General features: G+C 43.4%; 1 protein-coding gene and 1 long non-coding RNA gene across 3 annotated transcripts in view; one reads left to right on the top strand and one right to left on the bottom strand.

The window, feature by feature from the left end:
• Positions 1-2,488: 2,488 nt before the first annotated feature.
• Positions 2,489-12,344, bottom strand: LOC115837269. Its single transcript, XR_004032323.1, has 3 exons — positions 12,258-12,344; positions 3,623-3,707; positions 2,489-2,599 (listed from the first exon to the last, which is right to left on the bottom strand). It is a non-coding gene; the product is annotated as an uncharacterized LOC115837269 (long non-coding RNA).
• Positions 12,286-13,281, top strand: part of SLC38A1 (solute carrier family 38 member 1) — a 90,703-nt gene continuing 89,707 nt past the window's right edge. Inside the window, exon 1 of one of the 2 annotated variants that reach the window (XM_030822680.1) lies at positions 12,286-12,890. The gene's annotated coding sequence lies outside the window, so the exon portion shown is untranslated. The remainder of the gene's footprint in view (positions 12,891-13,281) is intronic. The other variant, XM_003252256.3, reaches the window with a different exon arrangement.

Below are 13,281 nucleotides of genomic sequence, written 5' to 3'. Positions count from 1 at the left end.
AAGCCTGTCTTCAGGCCCCAGGATGGCATTTGGGCAGGTCAGTCCTCAGGCCCACTGCAGGCATGTGTAGGTGCATGGCAGGCTCACTACTGGGGGTGTGGGAGAGCAGAGTTGCTGTCAGTGGCCATGGCCTTAGGCTCTGGGGAGTGCACACTTCAGCTCTTTTTGTCCTGGTGGCAACTTCTCTGGTGTGCTATACTGCCCATTTTCTTGGGTGTAGGACACTGTGGGCTAGAGTGCTAGGGACCTGGCCACACTGCTGGGTCCAGCCAGCATTGTGCCACTGCAGCCTTCCAGGCAGACTTGGGAGGGGGTCAGTAGGGCTCCATGAATGCGGAGATGCAGGGATTGTTGGATCCCAGGGCAGGATGCAGTCTTGTGGGGGCTGGGGTCTCAAAATGGCATGGTGCTGCAGCTGCTTGGGTGTTTTTGTTTGCTTGTTTTTGTTTTTGAGACAAAGTCTCACTCTGTTGTTACGGATGGAGTGCAGTGGTGCAATCATGGCTCACTGCAGTCTCGACCCCCCGGACTCAAGCAGTCCTCCCACCTCAGCTTTCCAAATAGCTGGGATTACAGGTGCACACCACCACATCGGGCTAATTTTTGTATTTTTTGTAGAGATGGGTTTCTCCATGTTGCCCACGCTATTCTCAAACTCCTGGGGTCAACAATCTGCCCACCTCATCCTCTCAACATGCTGGAATTACAGGCATGAGCCACTGCACCTGGCCAGCTGCTTGGGTTTTGAGGGATGTGTGGGACTCAGCACAAACTATCTGTCTGGAACAATGCTGTGGTATGGACCTCAGGCAGTTCCCTACACTAGTCTCAGGGCCTGTGAGGGCTGAGGGGCTTTCCTATGGCTAGCACTGTAGTAGTCCATGGTGGGAATGTGGACCACTGGGAGTCTCTCACTTACCCTTTTGCTGCACCAGGGAGCATCTCCTGGCTCCCAGCTGATGCCAGCCGGACCAGCTGCCTTGCTTCTCTTTCCTTCCATGCCTCAGATGTTCCCTGTCACTTTCCTGATGAATTCCAGTGTTCTCTCATAGACATGCTGTTTGATGTGTGATTATCTACTTGCTGTTTAGGTCCTTCCTTTAGGAGGAAGTACCTGGTACTTCTATCAGCCATCTAGAAGCCACTCCTCCGTATCAGGTATTTTTAAATGTTGCTCTTTTAACCCTGTAATTCTGCTTCCAGAAATGTATCTTATGGACATAATCAGAGATAGGGACAAGTATTATACACACTTACACAAAATGAAAATCTGAAATTAATAATTATTGTAAAACTATATAGTAGAATATTTTGTAGTTATTAAAATTTATGTTTTTGAAAAATTTTAGTGATATAATAAAATGGTCGCAATTTAATGTCATATACAGATATGAAATTGGACATGATTCTGAATGTAAAAAAGACATGCATATAAACAAAATGAACTAAAAATCAACAATGGTAACTGCGGTATATAAATTTATAGATGGTTTTGATTTTCTTCTTTACATTTTGCTGCATTTTCCAAGTTTTCTACAGTGACAATAAATTAATTTTGCGAGTTGGTGTCGGTACTTAAAGAGTGAATGGGAAATAAAAGTTTTGAAACTTAGATTATTAACTATTCTTTGGAAAATCTTGGCTCTTAAATAGAAGAAATATAAGAGCCATAGAGAAAAATGTAAAATCAAGGGATATTTCCTCTCTTTCTTTTTTTGTCTCCCCTTTCCTCTCTTCTCCCCATTTCTTTCTTTCCTTTTTAATGAGAGAGGTTTGACTACTTTACAGTCAATAGAAATGAGGATGAACATATAAAAGCAAAAAATAAATGAAGGAGGAAGTTTTCAGAGGAGACATGAATCAAATAAAGAATGTTGCAAAAGGAATTAGCTTGGAATACATTCATTGAATAAATGAATAAATAAACAAACGAAAAAATGCCAAGTTGTAAGATGGTTTTCCAGCATTCTATTCCTTTTCATCACTGAAAAGGAAAGATCAGTGCAGTTCTTTTTTGAGCTAAGTGACAAGATTGAATAAAGAGAAGTAATTGTTGACTTCATTATTAAGTTGATTTTGTGAAATGGTTCATATCTGAACCACAGTGTTATTCCTAAGTACTAATTGTTATAAAAATAGCAAGGAGAAACAATAGAACAAATTAACTTGTAACTCTTCTTTTAAAGTACAAAATTTAATGAGACTCCATTTACAAATGTTCATTTCTTTTCTTTTTTTTTTTTTTTCTTTTTTTTTTGAGACGGAGTCCTGTTCTGTCACCAGGCTGCAGTGCAGTGGTGCAATCTCGGCTCACTGCAACCTCTGTCTCCCAGGCTCAAGCGATTCTCCTTGCCTCAGCCTTCCAAGTAGCTGGGACTACAGGCACACGTCACCACGCCTGGCTAATTTTTGCATTTTTAGTATAGACGGGGTTTCACCATGTTGGCCAGGATGGTCTTGATCTCTTGACCTCATGATCCGCCCACTTCGGCCTCGTGAAGTGCTGGGATTACAGGCATGAGCCACTGCACCTGGCCAGAAATGTTCATTTCATACCAAGAAAGTGACTTGAAGAATGCTGGCACTTATCCAGATGATTCTGGAAGCAAAAACCACACTTACTCTTAAGGAAGGTAATCTTTAGGTGATTGGGGTTCTGAATTTTCCAGATAATTTGCATAAATTAGAAAACTGTTAAATGAGATGTTACTTTTTAAATACAGACTGAGGTTTCTTTTTTCCTTTAAAAATGACATTCAATAGGCACTTACTCTTGATGTTTTAAACTTGTAATTTATTCACACAAGATTCCAAAAATAGTTACAGTTCCAAATATTGCTATTCATCTGATTTGTGCATATAGCCTACTAAACTTTAAAAATTTAGCTAAATGTATATTTGATATTTCATATTTTTTCAATTCTTCCTCCTCTAAGGACTTGAATTTTTAAAAAATATGAAAGAATTAAAGGTATTTAACTGTAAAAGTATTCTATTTACTCATGTATTCATTCAACAAATATTTATTGAGCTTCTGTTATGTGCTATGTGCTGGAAAACCATTAAGAACATCGCATCTACCTTTGTGAAACTTGCACATTAGTGGGGAAGACAGCCTCTGAATTATTTCAATGTAGGGTAACACATAAGCTAGTTTGGGTTTCAGAAATGGCCTTCTGTGAAAGTAATTTCTAATCTGTAGTAGAGACATTAGGTGCCCAGAAGTGGATGGAGGGAGTCTCCCAACTGGAGACTCTTCTGGAAGGCTAAGAAAGGGTTACAAAGTGGACTGCAGGGTGAAAATATTGGAACTTCTGTTTAGGTTACTAGGTTGATGGTGGCCCCCTTCAGCCCATACATCAGATGGCTCCCTGTCACTTACAGTACTCAAGGTGTCCTGAAGAAGACACAAAGGAATACAGTGGTGCCCTCACTGATTTGTTCTCTTTGGCAGATTTCAATGTATTACAGTTCTGTGTGTTTAGTTGAGGGAATTTATAAATTATATTATCTAGTTTAGCTTGTCTTCCCAAATAGACAAGTAGAGTTAAAAGATTCCTCTAAACTTCAGATTTAAAAAATAATAATAACATGAGCATAAAGAAAGAAGAAAAAGTAGAACTGACACTTCCAGTCTATTAAGAGCTCTTTTGTCAGCCACAATGTCCGGTATAGCAATGGCCCTCTAACTGACTGTGGAAAAGAATCTGTCAAAACAAATTCAGAATTATGAAGTAGGTTTCATGGGTTCACATTCATAATTATTAAGGATGACCCTCATTTAAGTGTACATTTGCAGACTAGCAATGAAAAATAAGTAAATATCTGTAAATTAGTGAATGGGATTGAGAAATGAATGGCTTGATTTGGGAAGTATAGCCAATAGGACACTGCCTCCATTGGGTCTCTGTGAGGTCCCTTTTCAGCTATGACAGCCATTACAGGAAAGAATCAAAATAAGCCAGATTTGGAAGTAGGCTTGTGAATTGCTGTATCAGAGAGTATTAAACTAAGATTTAAAAAAAGATATAGTATAGTGAAGCAAATTTCTCTAACATGATAATATATTAATGATAATTAGGAATATATGTTTAATAATATAATAAAGTATTGTTATCAAATAAATAAAAAATGTAAAATCTTACCATTTGGATTTTTAATTTTTTGTGAATGCTTTTAATGTATATAATAAATGGGACAGTAATACATATATATTATTGTCAAATACATACATGTACATATTATGTTGGGGAGGTATAATGATGTGGTATAGTTTTCATAAGATGTGTTATCAGTGGCCTTTGAGGGAAACTTCCCCCACAGTGAGCTGTTGGAGGCCCACGCCAGTGAAGGTTGTGAGGATGGAGGAAAGGGAACAAATGTCAGAAATATTTAGGAGATAAAGTGATAGGACTCGTGATATTCCTCTAAAAATGTACACTGAATCATGTCCATCACCTGCTCCTTATTAAAATCCTTAGCATAAACAGAATAGAGTCCAAACAAGGGTCACATCCTCAGGAAAGTCTTCCTTGATTCCTAGTTCAGAACATGGTCTTCCGTTTCTCTCACAAGAGTCATGCTCCTTCTGCAGAGCACTTATCTCCACCTGTAATTTGTACATTCACTGGCAAGATCATTTGAGTAATATCGGTTTCTCACTCTAATTCCAAGCTTCACGAAAGACTAGCAGAAGGCCTGGCACTTGGTAAATGTTACTCAAAAGAGGGAATTAATTAGATGTGAAGAGTGAAGGGGATAAGCCAAAATACCCCCATCCTTCTAGCTTGAGCAACTATGCCCGTGGTGGTGCCATTTCCCAATATGGTGTTTATGGGAAGAGAAGAGGGTTTGAGTTGTGAAAAAAAAAAAAAAAAAAAAAAAACACAAGGATTTCAATTTTAGACATGTTACATTTGAATCAAAAACTTTGAACATTTTATTTTAGGAATACATAAATATGTGTATAAATAACTATAAATATATATCAACAGAAGACTATCAATTCTAAATCTCATTAAATACCCCTTTTGGGATTATGAAATAGCTTCATATGCCTAAAATATAACCAAATAAAGAGCCCTTCAAAATAAGGAACACTGAATATTATGTGATGTTTCTTATTTTAAGAACAATCATGGGCCGGGCGCAGTGGCTCATGCCTGTAATCCAAGCACATTGGAAGGTCAAGGCAGGTGGATCACCTCAGGTCAGGAGTTTGAGACCAGCCTGACCAATATGGTGAAACCCCCGTCCCTACTAAAATTACAAAAATTAGCCAGGTGTGGTGGTGTACTCCTATAGTCCCAGCTACTCGGGAGGCTGAGGCAGGAGAATCACTCGAACCCAGGAGGCGGAGGTTGCAGTGAGCCGATATCGTGCCACTGCACCCCAGCCTGGGCAACACAGCGAGACTCTGTCAAAAAAAAAAAAAAAAAAAAAAGAACAACCATGTAGAATGGAAGCTTATTTTAGTAAAGCATGTTACTCTACTGAAGTCATAAATAGAATTCTTCCTCCTAAATACTGCCAGCAGAAAAAAAAAAATTTTTAATGCTTCTTCCCAAAAGGTACCTTTTCTTTTCTTTTTCTTTTTCTTTTTCTTTCTTTCTTTCTTTCTTTTTTTTTTTTGAGATGGAATTTTGCTCTTGTTGCTCAGGCTGGAGTGCAATGGCATGATCTTGGCACTACCACTTCCACCTCCTGAGTTTAAGCGATTCTCCTGCCTCAGCCTCCCAAGTAGCTGGGATTACAGGCATGTGCCACCACACCTGGCTAATTTTGTATTTTTAGTAGAGAAGCGGTTTCTCCATGTTGGTCAGGCTGGTCTTGAACTCCCTACCTCAGGTGATCCGCCTGCCTCAGCCTCCCAAAGTGCTGGGATTACAGGAGTAAGCCACCGCGCCTGGCCTCCCAAAAGGTACCTTTTCAACAGAAAAGACAAAAACCATGTTTTTGCCTAGCAAGATCTTAGCATAACACAGCGCCCCCTGGGAGTATGCCTTGAACATCTTGGGATGATCCAGCCCTGGTCCTTACCTGAGAGCTCATACTATGCATTTGTGACTTGTTTTAGATATTCCTGTCTTCTGAGCTTGTTTTCTCATTTGCATCCTCACTTTGCTTGATACTTTTCATCACTTTCCTGCTATCGACTTTGTCTCTCTTTGTCTTGGATGAAGATCCTTTTTCCAGCTATATCACTTTTGGATGTCCACTTATAAATGAGAAAGTAAGGATTATCATACAGGATCAGAACTAAGGAACAGTCAGCCCTGTATCCTGTTTCTCAAAGTATCTCTAAGGGCTTATGGAAGTGTTACGCCAGCCCTCAAGTCTAGTCAAATGCATATTTAATTTGGACTGTAAATTTATGGATTTATGTTATACTTGCTTTGGAGAAACATTTTAAACATGCTTTTTACCTTTACTTGACTTATTCCAGAGCCTGCGCTTGTAGATCCTGTGTTATTAGGAAACTACTTTGTGCATAATTTTTAGGGTATAGTGTCCCAGAAGTGACACCAGCGGTATCTAAGTTCTTCCTACTTATTGCCAAACTGATTTCTAGTAATAATAATTATTAATGACTGAATACTTAAGACATTGTTATTTTTAATGCTTTACATGTATTAACATATATATTTCACAAAGCCTTATGAAGTAGGTATTATTGTCTATTTCCATTTTAAATATGAAGAAACTGAGGCACAGAGAAGTTAAGTAACTTGCCCAAGTTCACAAAGCTAACAGGCTGTAAGAGCCAAGATTAGAACTCAGCTAATCTGGCCCCAGAGCCCACATTCTTAACCCCTAAATTTGCTATCTCACAAAATGTGGTACCAATTTATATTGCCCCCATTAGTAAATACAAATGCTATACTCCATTTTGGAACACTTCTACTTTTTTTTTTTTTTTTTTTTTTTTTGAGACGGAGTTTTGCTTTTGTTGCCCAGGCTGGGGTGCAATGGCATGATCTCGGCTCATCGCAACCTCTGCCTCCTGGGTTCAAGCGATTCTCCTGCCTCAGCCTCCTGAGTAGCTGGGATTACAGGCATGCACCACTACATCCAGCTAATTTTGTATTTTTTTAATAGAGACAGGGTTTCTCTATGTTGGTCAGGCTGGTCTCAAACTCCAGACCTCAGGTGATCCACCCACCTCGGCCTCCCAAAGTGCTGGGATTACGGGGATGAGCCACCGTGCCCAGCTCACTTCTACTTCTTAATTAACACATTCTTATAGTTTCAAAACTTATCTTTCTCACCTGAAAGTTAAGATTGAGAGTTGAATTGGAGGCCTAACTCTTCTTTAATACCTTCTCTCTCCTCATTCCCACTGTAGGAGAAATGGGAGTGCAGGTGTGGGCTTAACAGCTGTTTCAGCATGAGGTGAACATAATAGAATACTTCGTGTCTATAAACTTGGACTTTGAAACTTAATTGCCCCATTTTTATTTCTGCAAAGTGTGCAAAATAATAACAGGTACGTTTTATTGGACACTTATTATATACCAAGCATTGTGCTTAGGTACTCTGTAGGCATTGAGTCATTTGATCACCAGATGGGTATCTGTATTAGTCCATTCTTGCATTGCTTTATAAATCACCCAGTCTCAGAAACACCTGAGACTGGGTGATTTATAAAGAAAAGAGGTTTAATTGGCTCACAGATCTGCAGGCTATACAGGAAACATGGGAGCATCTGCTTCTGGGGAGGCCTCAGGGAGCTTTTACTCTTAGCAGAAGCCAAAGCAGGAGCAGGCACTTCACATGGAGAAAGCAGGAGCTGGAGAGTGAGAAGAACCAGATCTCTGGAGAACTCACTCACTATCTTGAGGAAAGCACGCAAGGGGATGGTGCTAAGCCATACATCAGAAATCTGCCCCCATGATCCAATCACCTCCCATCAGGCCCTACTCCAACATTAGGAATTACATATTGATATGAGATTTGGGTGGGGACATACGTCCAAACTATATCCATATCATTTCCCCGATTTTGCAACAAGCTAGGGAGTTGCACTCACAGTTGACCTGCAGAATGTTGCATATCAGACAAGTTAGACATTAAACTTCCAGGACTGATTATTTGGTCCTGGGTCTTTAGTTAATTTGAATAAATGTCACAGTATTGCCATACAGTTGCAATTTCCTAATAAACTCCACTCCCAGCTCCCGTAACAGATAAAAAATAAATAAGTGACCTTACAAATATGACTCAGGCCAAAATCAGAGACAGTAGACATTTTTAAAGCATCTCGGGTCGGGTATGGTGGTTCAGGCCTGTAATCCCAGCATTTTTGGGAGGCCGAGGCAGGAGGGTGGCTTGAGGCCAGGAGGTTGAGACCAGACTAGACAACAAAGTGAGAATCTGTTTCTACAATAATAATAATAAAGAATAACAAGGCATAGTGGCACGCACTTGTAGTCTCAGCTACTCAGGAAGCTGAGGCGGGAGGATCCCCTGATTCCATTTGAGGCTGCGGTGAGCTATTATGATTGAACCACTGCACTCCAACCTGGGCAACAGAATGAGACCTTGTCTCTAAAATTATTAACTAATAATAAAAGATAGTTTTGTTCTGGGATTTTAACTTCAGTTTAGAATCAGTGGGGGTATTTGACCTCTTGCCAGAACCAGTTATCAATCTGGTGAGGTAGGATGTTCATTTCAATGATGGAAGAGGTAACAATTGCCCCTGACACAGTGCTACCCACCAAGGAATGTTAGGGCACACAGTGCCATGTATCTGCAGAAGGCTGACCAACACAATTTGGGAGCTCTTTTAATTGCAAATGTGCTTTTTCCTATGGCTGCTTTACTAACTTCTAGTGTCAAAATATTGTCATCTATGGATGAAATTCAAAGAACATCAACAATGATATAAAAAGGGTTAATCAGGCAAAGAAATGTGAAAGTCAAGGAAAACCAATAATCTTAAAGACCATTTGTTGTTTAGGGTAGACCCTATAAATAGGAATAAAAGACTGCAGAATAAACAATTTATTTTCTAGTAAGATTGGATTTGTTCATCTAACAGCTGCGGTGTTTTCTGTTACAAGTAGGAGATATGCAGGACACTTGTTCTGAGATAATCTCACCAGCTGACTTTCCTACTTTTTCATCATCGTTAAAAATCAGATTTTCCACTGATAGTCCTTCACAGATTTTTAAAAAACACTATATTCAGAAAATAGTTTTGATCTTATTACCCAAAAATTATTATACAAGAAGACTGCCGGTATCAAACCAGATGTATTTGGAAAGCTTTGAAAACCAGTGCAGGAAAACACATATTCTCTGTAAGCGCACAGCTGGTGGTGGCCCCTTCTGCAGCTGTCCTACTGGGCAACCCAGGTAGGGAGCAAGTGCAACCCGGGTGAGTACAGGGTGAAGCTGGGATGAGAGCAGATGTGGCTTAAGCTCAGGCTGAATCCTCTTTGGGGTATAATTGATTTTTCTTCACAAAGCTGCCCCACCTTCCTGGAGCCATACAAGAAAGAGCTATGGGGGCTACAAGAAAACTCTCAGGTGACCTAAAGTTACCCAATTCTACTTTCATAGTACAAATTCCTTCCCTAGCCTCACTTTCAGAGCAGATACAGAATTTTCTCAGTTCCATAGGATAGCCTGCAATCAAACCTGGTAATGTGTCCTGAATACCTTTATAACATTGGTAATCTGTTCAAATGGGAAAGGTCCACAAATAACATTAGATACTATCAACAAGGCTCTTGGACCTCACAACCCTATTACTGAGAAAACTAACTCCCTGGACTCTACTGAAATAGAGCAGTGGTTCCTATCCAGAGGCAGAGTGGCCCGAGACCGCTTCCACCCACTAACCCTCCAAAGATGGTTATTCCAGAATCAGGGAACATTTTAGATCCAGCCACAGAAAACTGGCTTAGCAGTCAACTCTGGATGCAAGATTTGGATGTGCCACTTAGGGCTGTGTGGACTTGGGATAAATTCCCTAACCTTTGAGTCAGGGATTAGGATAGGCTGCCCTATCAGGAATGTCAAGAGAATTAAACGAGAGACCATCTGTGAAGTGTTTAACCTGCTGTTTGTCTCTCAGTAAGCACACAGTGAATAGAGGAATCACCTAGACATCCCTGGCCTCAATTTGAGACCACAGCAGCCTCCATGTTGATGTTTACTCAGGTTCTAGGTTGTCAACTAAAATCCAGAGGAGGGGTGAAGATCCTTCTAACTCTAGGCCCAAGAATGTCTGACTGCAGATGGTTGCAGCACCACTGTGAAGACTGAGCACGGATTTTGAATTCAGACCTGAATGGTAATCACTTCCCCTTCACTAATTACTGTCTTAGGTGAACATGGCCAATTCAACTTTGTACTTGTTTTCTTAAAGAGGATAATACCCAACTGAGGGATTGAAAGCTTTAAATGAAATATTTACATGTAAAGTCCTTAGCACAATAGCTGCCATATCATAGGAGCTCAATTCATAACTATTGAATCCAATTCAAAAAGTGCTAAATAACTGCAGTCGTTTTGGTATATAGAAACTAGCAAGTAAGTTAAAATTGGAACCAAAAGATAAGCTTGGTTCAGATAATCTTCAAACACCGATGAATACACATTCTGCCTTTAATAACGTAAATATTCCAACAGGCCTATTAAGCTATGGCTCACAGTTCATCTACTTTACCTATTCTGATTTCTTACCTTATTGATAAGAATTATTTGTGCCAGGCAAGGTGCACACTACTTAAAATCATTAATTTCACACTAAATTAGCTTCCTCTAGTAAGGTAGAAAGAACCAACTTTTTGATGACCTATAGAATATTGCTATGTTGCGTGTATTCTTCTCCCCTTTTTTTTACAACTTTAGAAAACAGGATTAGGACAAAAGTAAAGCAGATGAGGGAAGCAGTAAGTGTCAGAGGAAGAAATTGAATGCAGGTCTGTCTGAGCTAGGCTGCCCATGTGTTTGCCCTTTCTGTTTGCTCCGAACTTTCCGTTTCTCAGTATTTCTCAAGAGCATGCCTTCTAAATAGGATTCTCAGGAAGCCGCTGCTGAACTAATAAAGGCCATTTGCTGCCATTCGAAGGGAATAAGTTTAGTCCGTGATGAGTTTCAAATTTGGTTATCATCTTGCTTTTCCAGTGGTGATGAAAAAGCAAAATTCACCCAAATACAATGACTACTGTCTGCTTGAAACGCTCCAGGTAGTTAATTTTTGAATTATGATTCACCTTCCTTTTCCTGTTTTGATGAACCATGAACAGGAGACTGAACTACCCCTATCAATAAAAAGCTCGCGTTTCCACCCTGCAAATTCGCGCTATAATGACAGTCTAATTGGCTGAGGCGCAGGTGGGATTTCCTGTCGCCATTTTAAGACACAACTCCTCTGCAAGCAAGTGCCCAGCCAGTGAAAGGGGGCTGTGTCTGAAACAAAGAGTAAGCGGGAAAAAAGGGAACCAGGCCCAGTTGCCCCTGCTCCCCTCCATCCCGCTCCCTCGTCCCCCGGACTTGGAGCACCCCAGCTCCGTTAACCTGGACGCGCCAGGTCCTTCGGTCGGAACCACGTGGGGTCTCCCGGCCCTCCAAGAGCCGGCCCCCGCCTCTTTGCGCCTAGGCCGGTGCTTTCTCGGCGCTCAGCAAATCCTTCTGGTTCACCTCACACCCAGTCCCCAAAGCAGAGCTCCACAGGGCAGACTTCAGGAAGGGCTGGCCAGGTCTGCGGGCGCTGGATCCGGAAGAGGGGAGGTGCCTCCCGCTTCAGGTTAGGGACAAAGGGTTTCTAAAGGTGCCCGAGCTCCCTGCCGCCCCTGCCACTTCGGTCCCCTCCCCGCCAACCCGGGCCATCTGCAGGCTGTACCCAGGGCCAGCCCTCCGCTCCAACGCTGCCCGTAGTCCCAGGCCCTGCCCGCGGCTCTCCGGGCTGCGCTCGGACCTGCCACTCCCGCGGCCATCCTCATGCTGCGCCCTTCCCACAATGCAACTCCCTCTCTCCTTCGGCCCCGGTGGGGCTCTGGCGTACCCAAAATGCAGGCCCCAGCGGAATGCACAGCCCTCCTGTCCTCCGCCGGTGCCCCTTTAGCCGCCCCACCCCCATCCCTAAGGGCTCTCATTCTCCAGCTGCAGCCGCAGCTGGGTTCCGAACACGCAGCCTGGCCCCAGGAGGGAGAGGGGCAGGTGCCAGGGCGGCGGGCAGCCTCTGCTCCCGGTGCCACCTTCAGTGCGCCGGGCACACGCGCGCCCCGCAACCCCTCCCTCACCCTTTCCCCGTTGCTCAATCTCCGCCAGCCGCGGTCCCTGCATCGTCAGAGAGCTGCAAGAGGGAGGCAGCAAGGCGCGGCCGCCAGCAGTGACACCATGTGACCGGCACGGCTCACTGACACGCAGCTTTGGTTAAAGAGCGGGCGCACAGGAGGGGAGGAGACGGCGCGCGGGACGGGGAGGAATGGCCTGTCCCCGTTAAACCATCACAAGCCATGGTTGCGGAAGGGCCACGCGCCCCCCAGTAGGGGAATGACTCCGATTCGTGACCCGCAGCGCCGGTGCATGTCGATGTAAGTGCGAGGCCGGCGAGCAGAGTGTGAGTGGGGGTTGGTGGTGAGGGGAGATTCTGATGCAATCGGCCCGGAAAGGAGGAGAGCCAGGCGAGCGCGGACTGGGACAGCCACGCCACTCCGCCTGAAGGTCGCCAGGAGCCTCCGCCCTTCACCTTCCTCGGAAATCCGCCAGGCCACGCCAAGCTCCCTGCCCAGCCCTCACTGACGGGGGCCACATTTTCCCGGCCTCCGCAGCCAGACCTTGACACAAAGGACATCAAACTGCCGAGGGTAAAAACCCCGGAAGGGCGGACACCTCCACATCGCCTTTTGCCACCTTTCTCTTTATTTCCGGAGGTAAGGTGATTATCTGTTCCCGGGGAGGGCTGGGCGAGCGGCAAGGGGATGTTTAGATGTCGGAGGAGGAGGTAGCGTAGAAATATCTCTACCGGCGTGAAAGCAGAGAGAGCTCTGCTGTGCCCCATGCTTTCGGTTGTTGCTTTTAGGAGAGGAAAAGTCCAGGTCTCCTGTGCTTCCCGAACGCACGCGGCAGCGCGAGGAAGCGCCAGGGCCCCCGAGTTCACCTTTGCGTGGGCTGTGGCTTACTTTTTGGTTTGTTTTCCTGTGGCTTTGGTGTGTTTTCCTGTGGCTGTGGCAGAGTGTGGTACCAGATCTGGTTCCATTTTTACGAGGGCCAGGAACCACGCAGGTCTGGGGGGAGAGCGCAGCTGACCCGAGGGCGCGACCG

Source organism: Nomascus leucogenys, chromosome 11, assembly GCF_006542625.1.
Source record: "Nomascus leucogenys isolate Asia chromosome 11, Asia_NLE_v1, whole genome shotgun sequence".
NCBI lineage: Eukaryota > Metazoa > Chordata > Mammalia > Primates > Hylobatidae > Nomascus > Nomascus leucogenys.
This window is presented reverse-complemented; position numbering and strand designations above follow the sequence as displayed.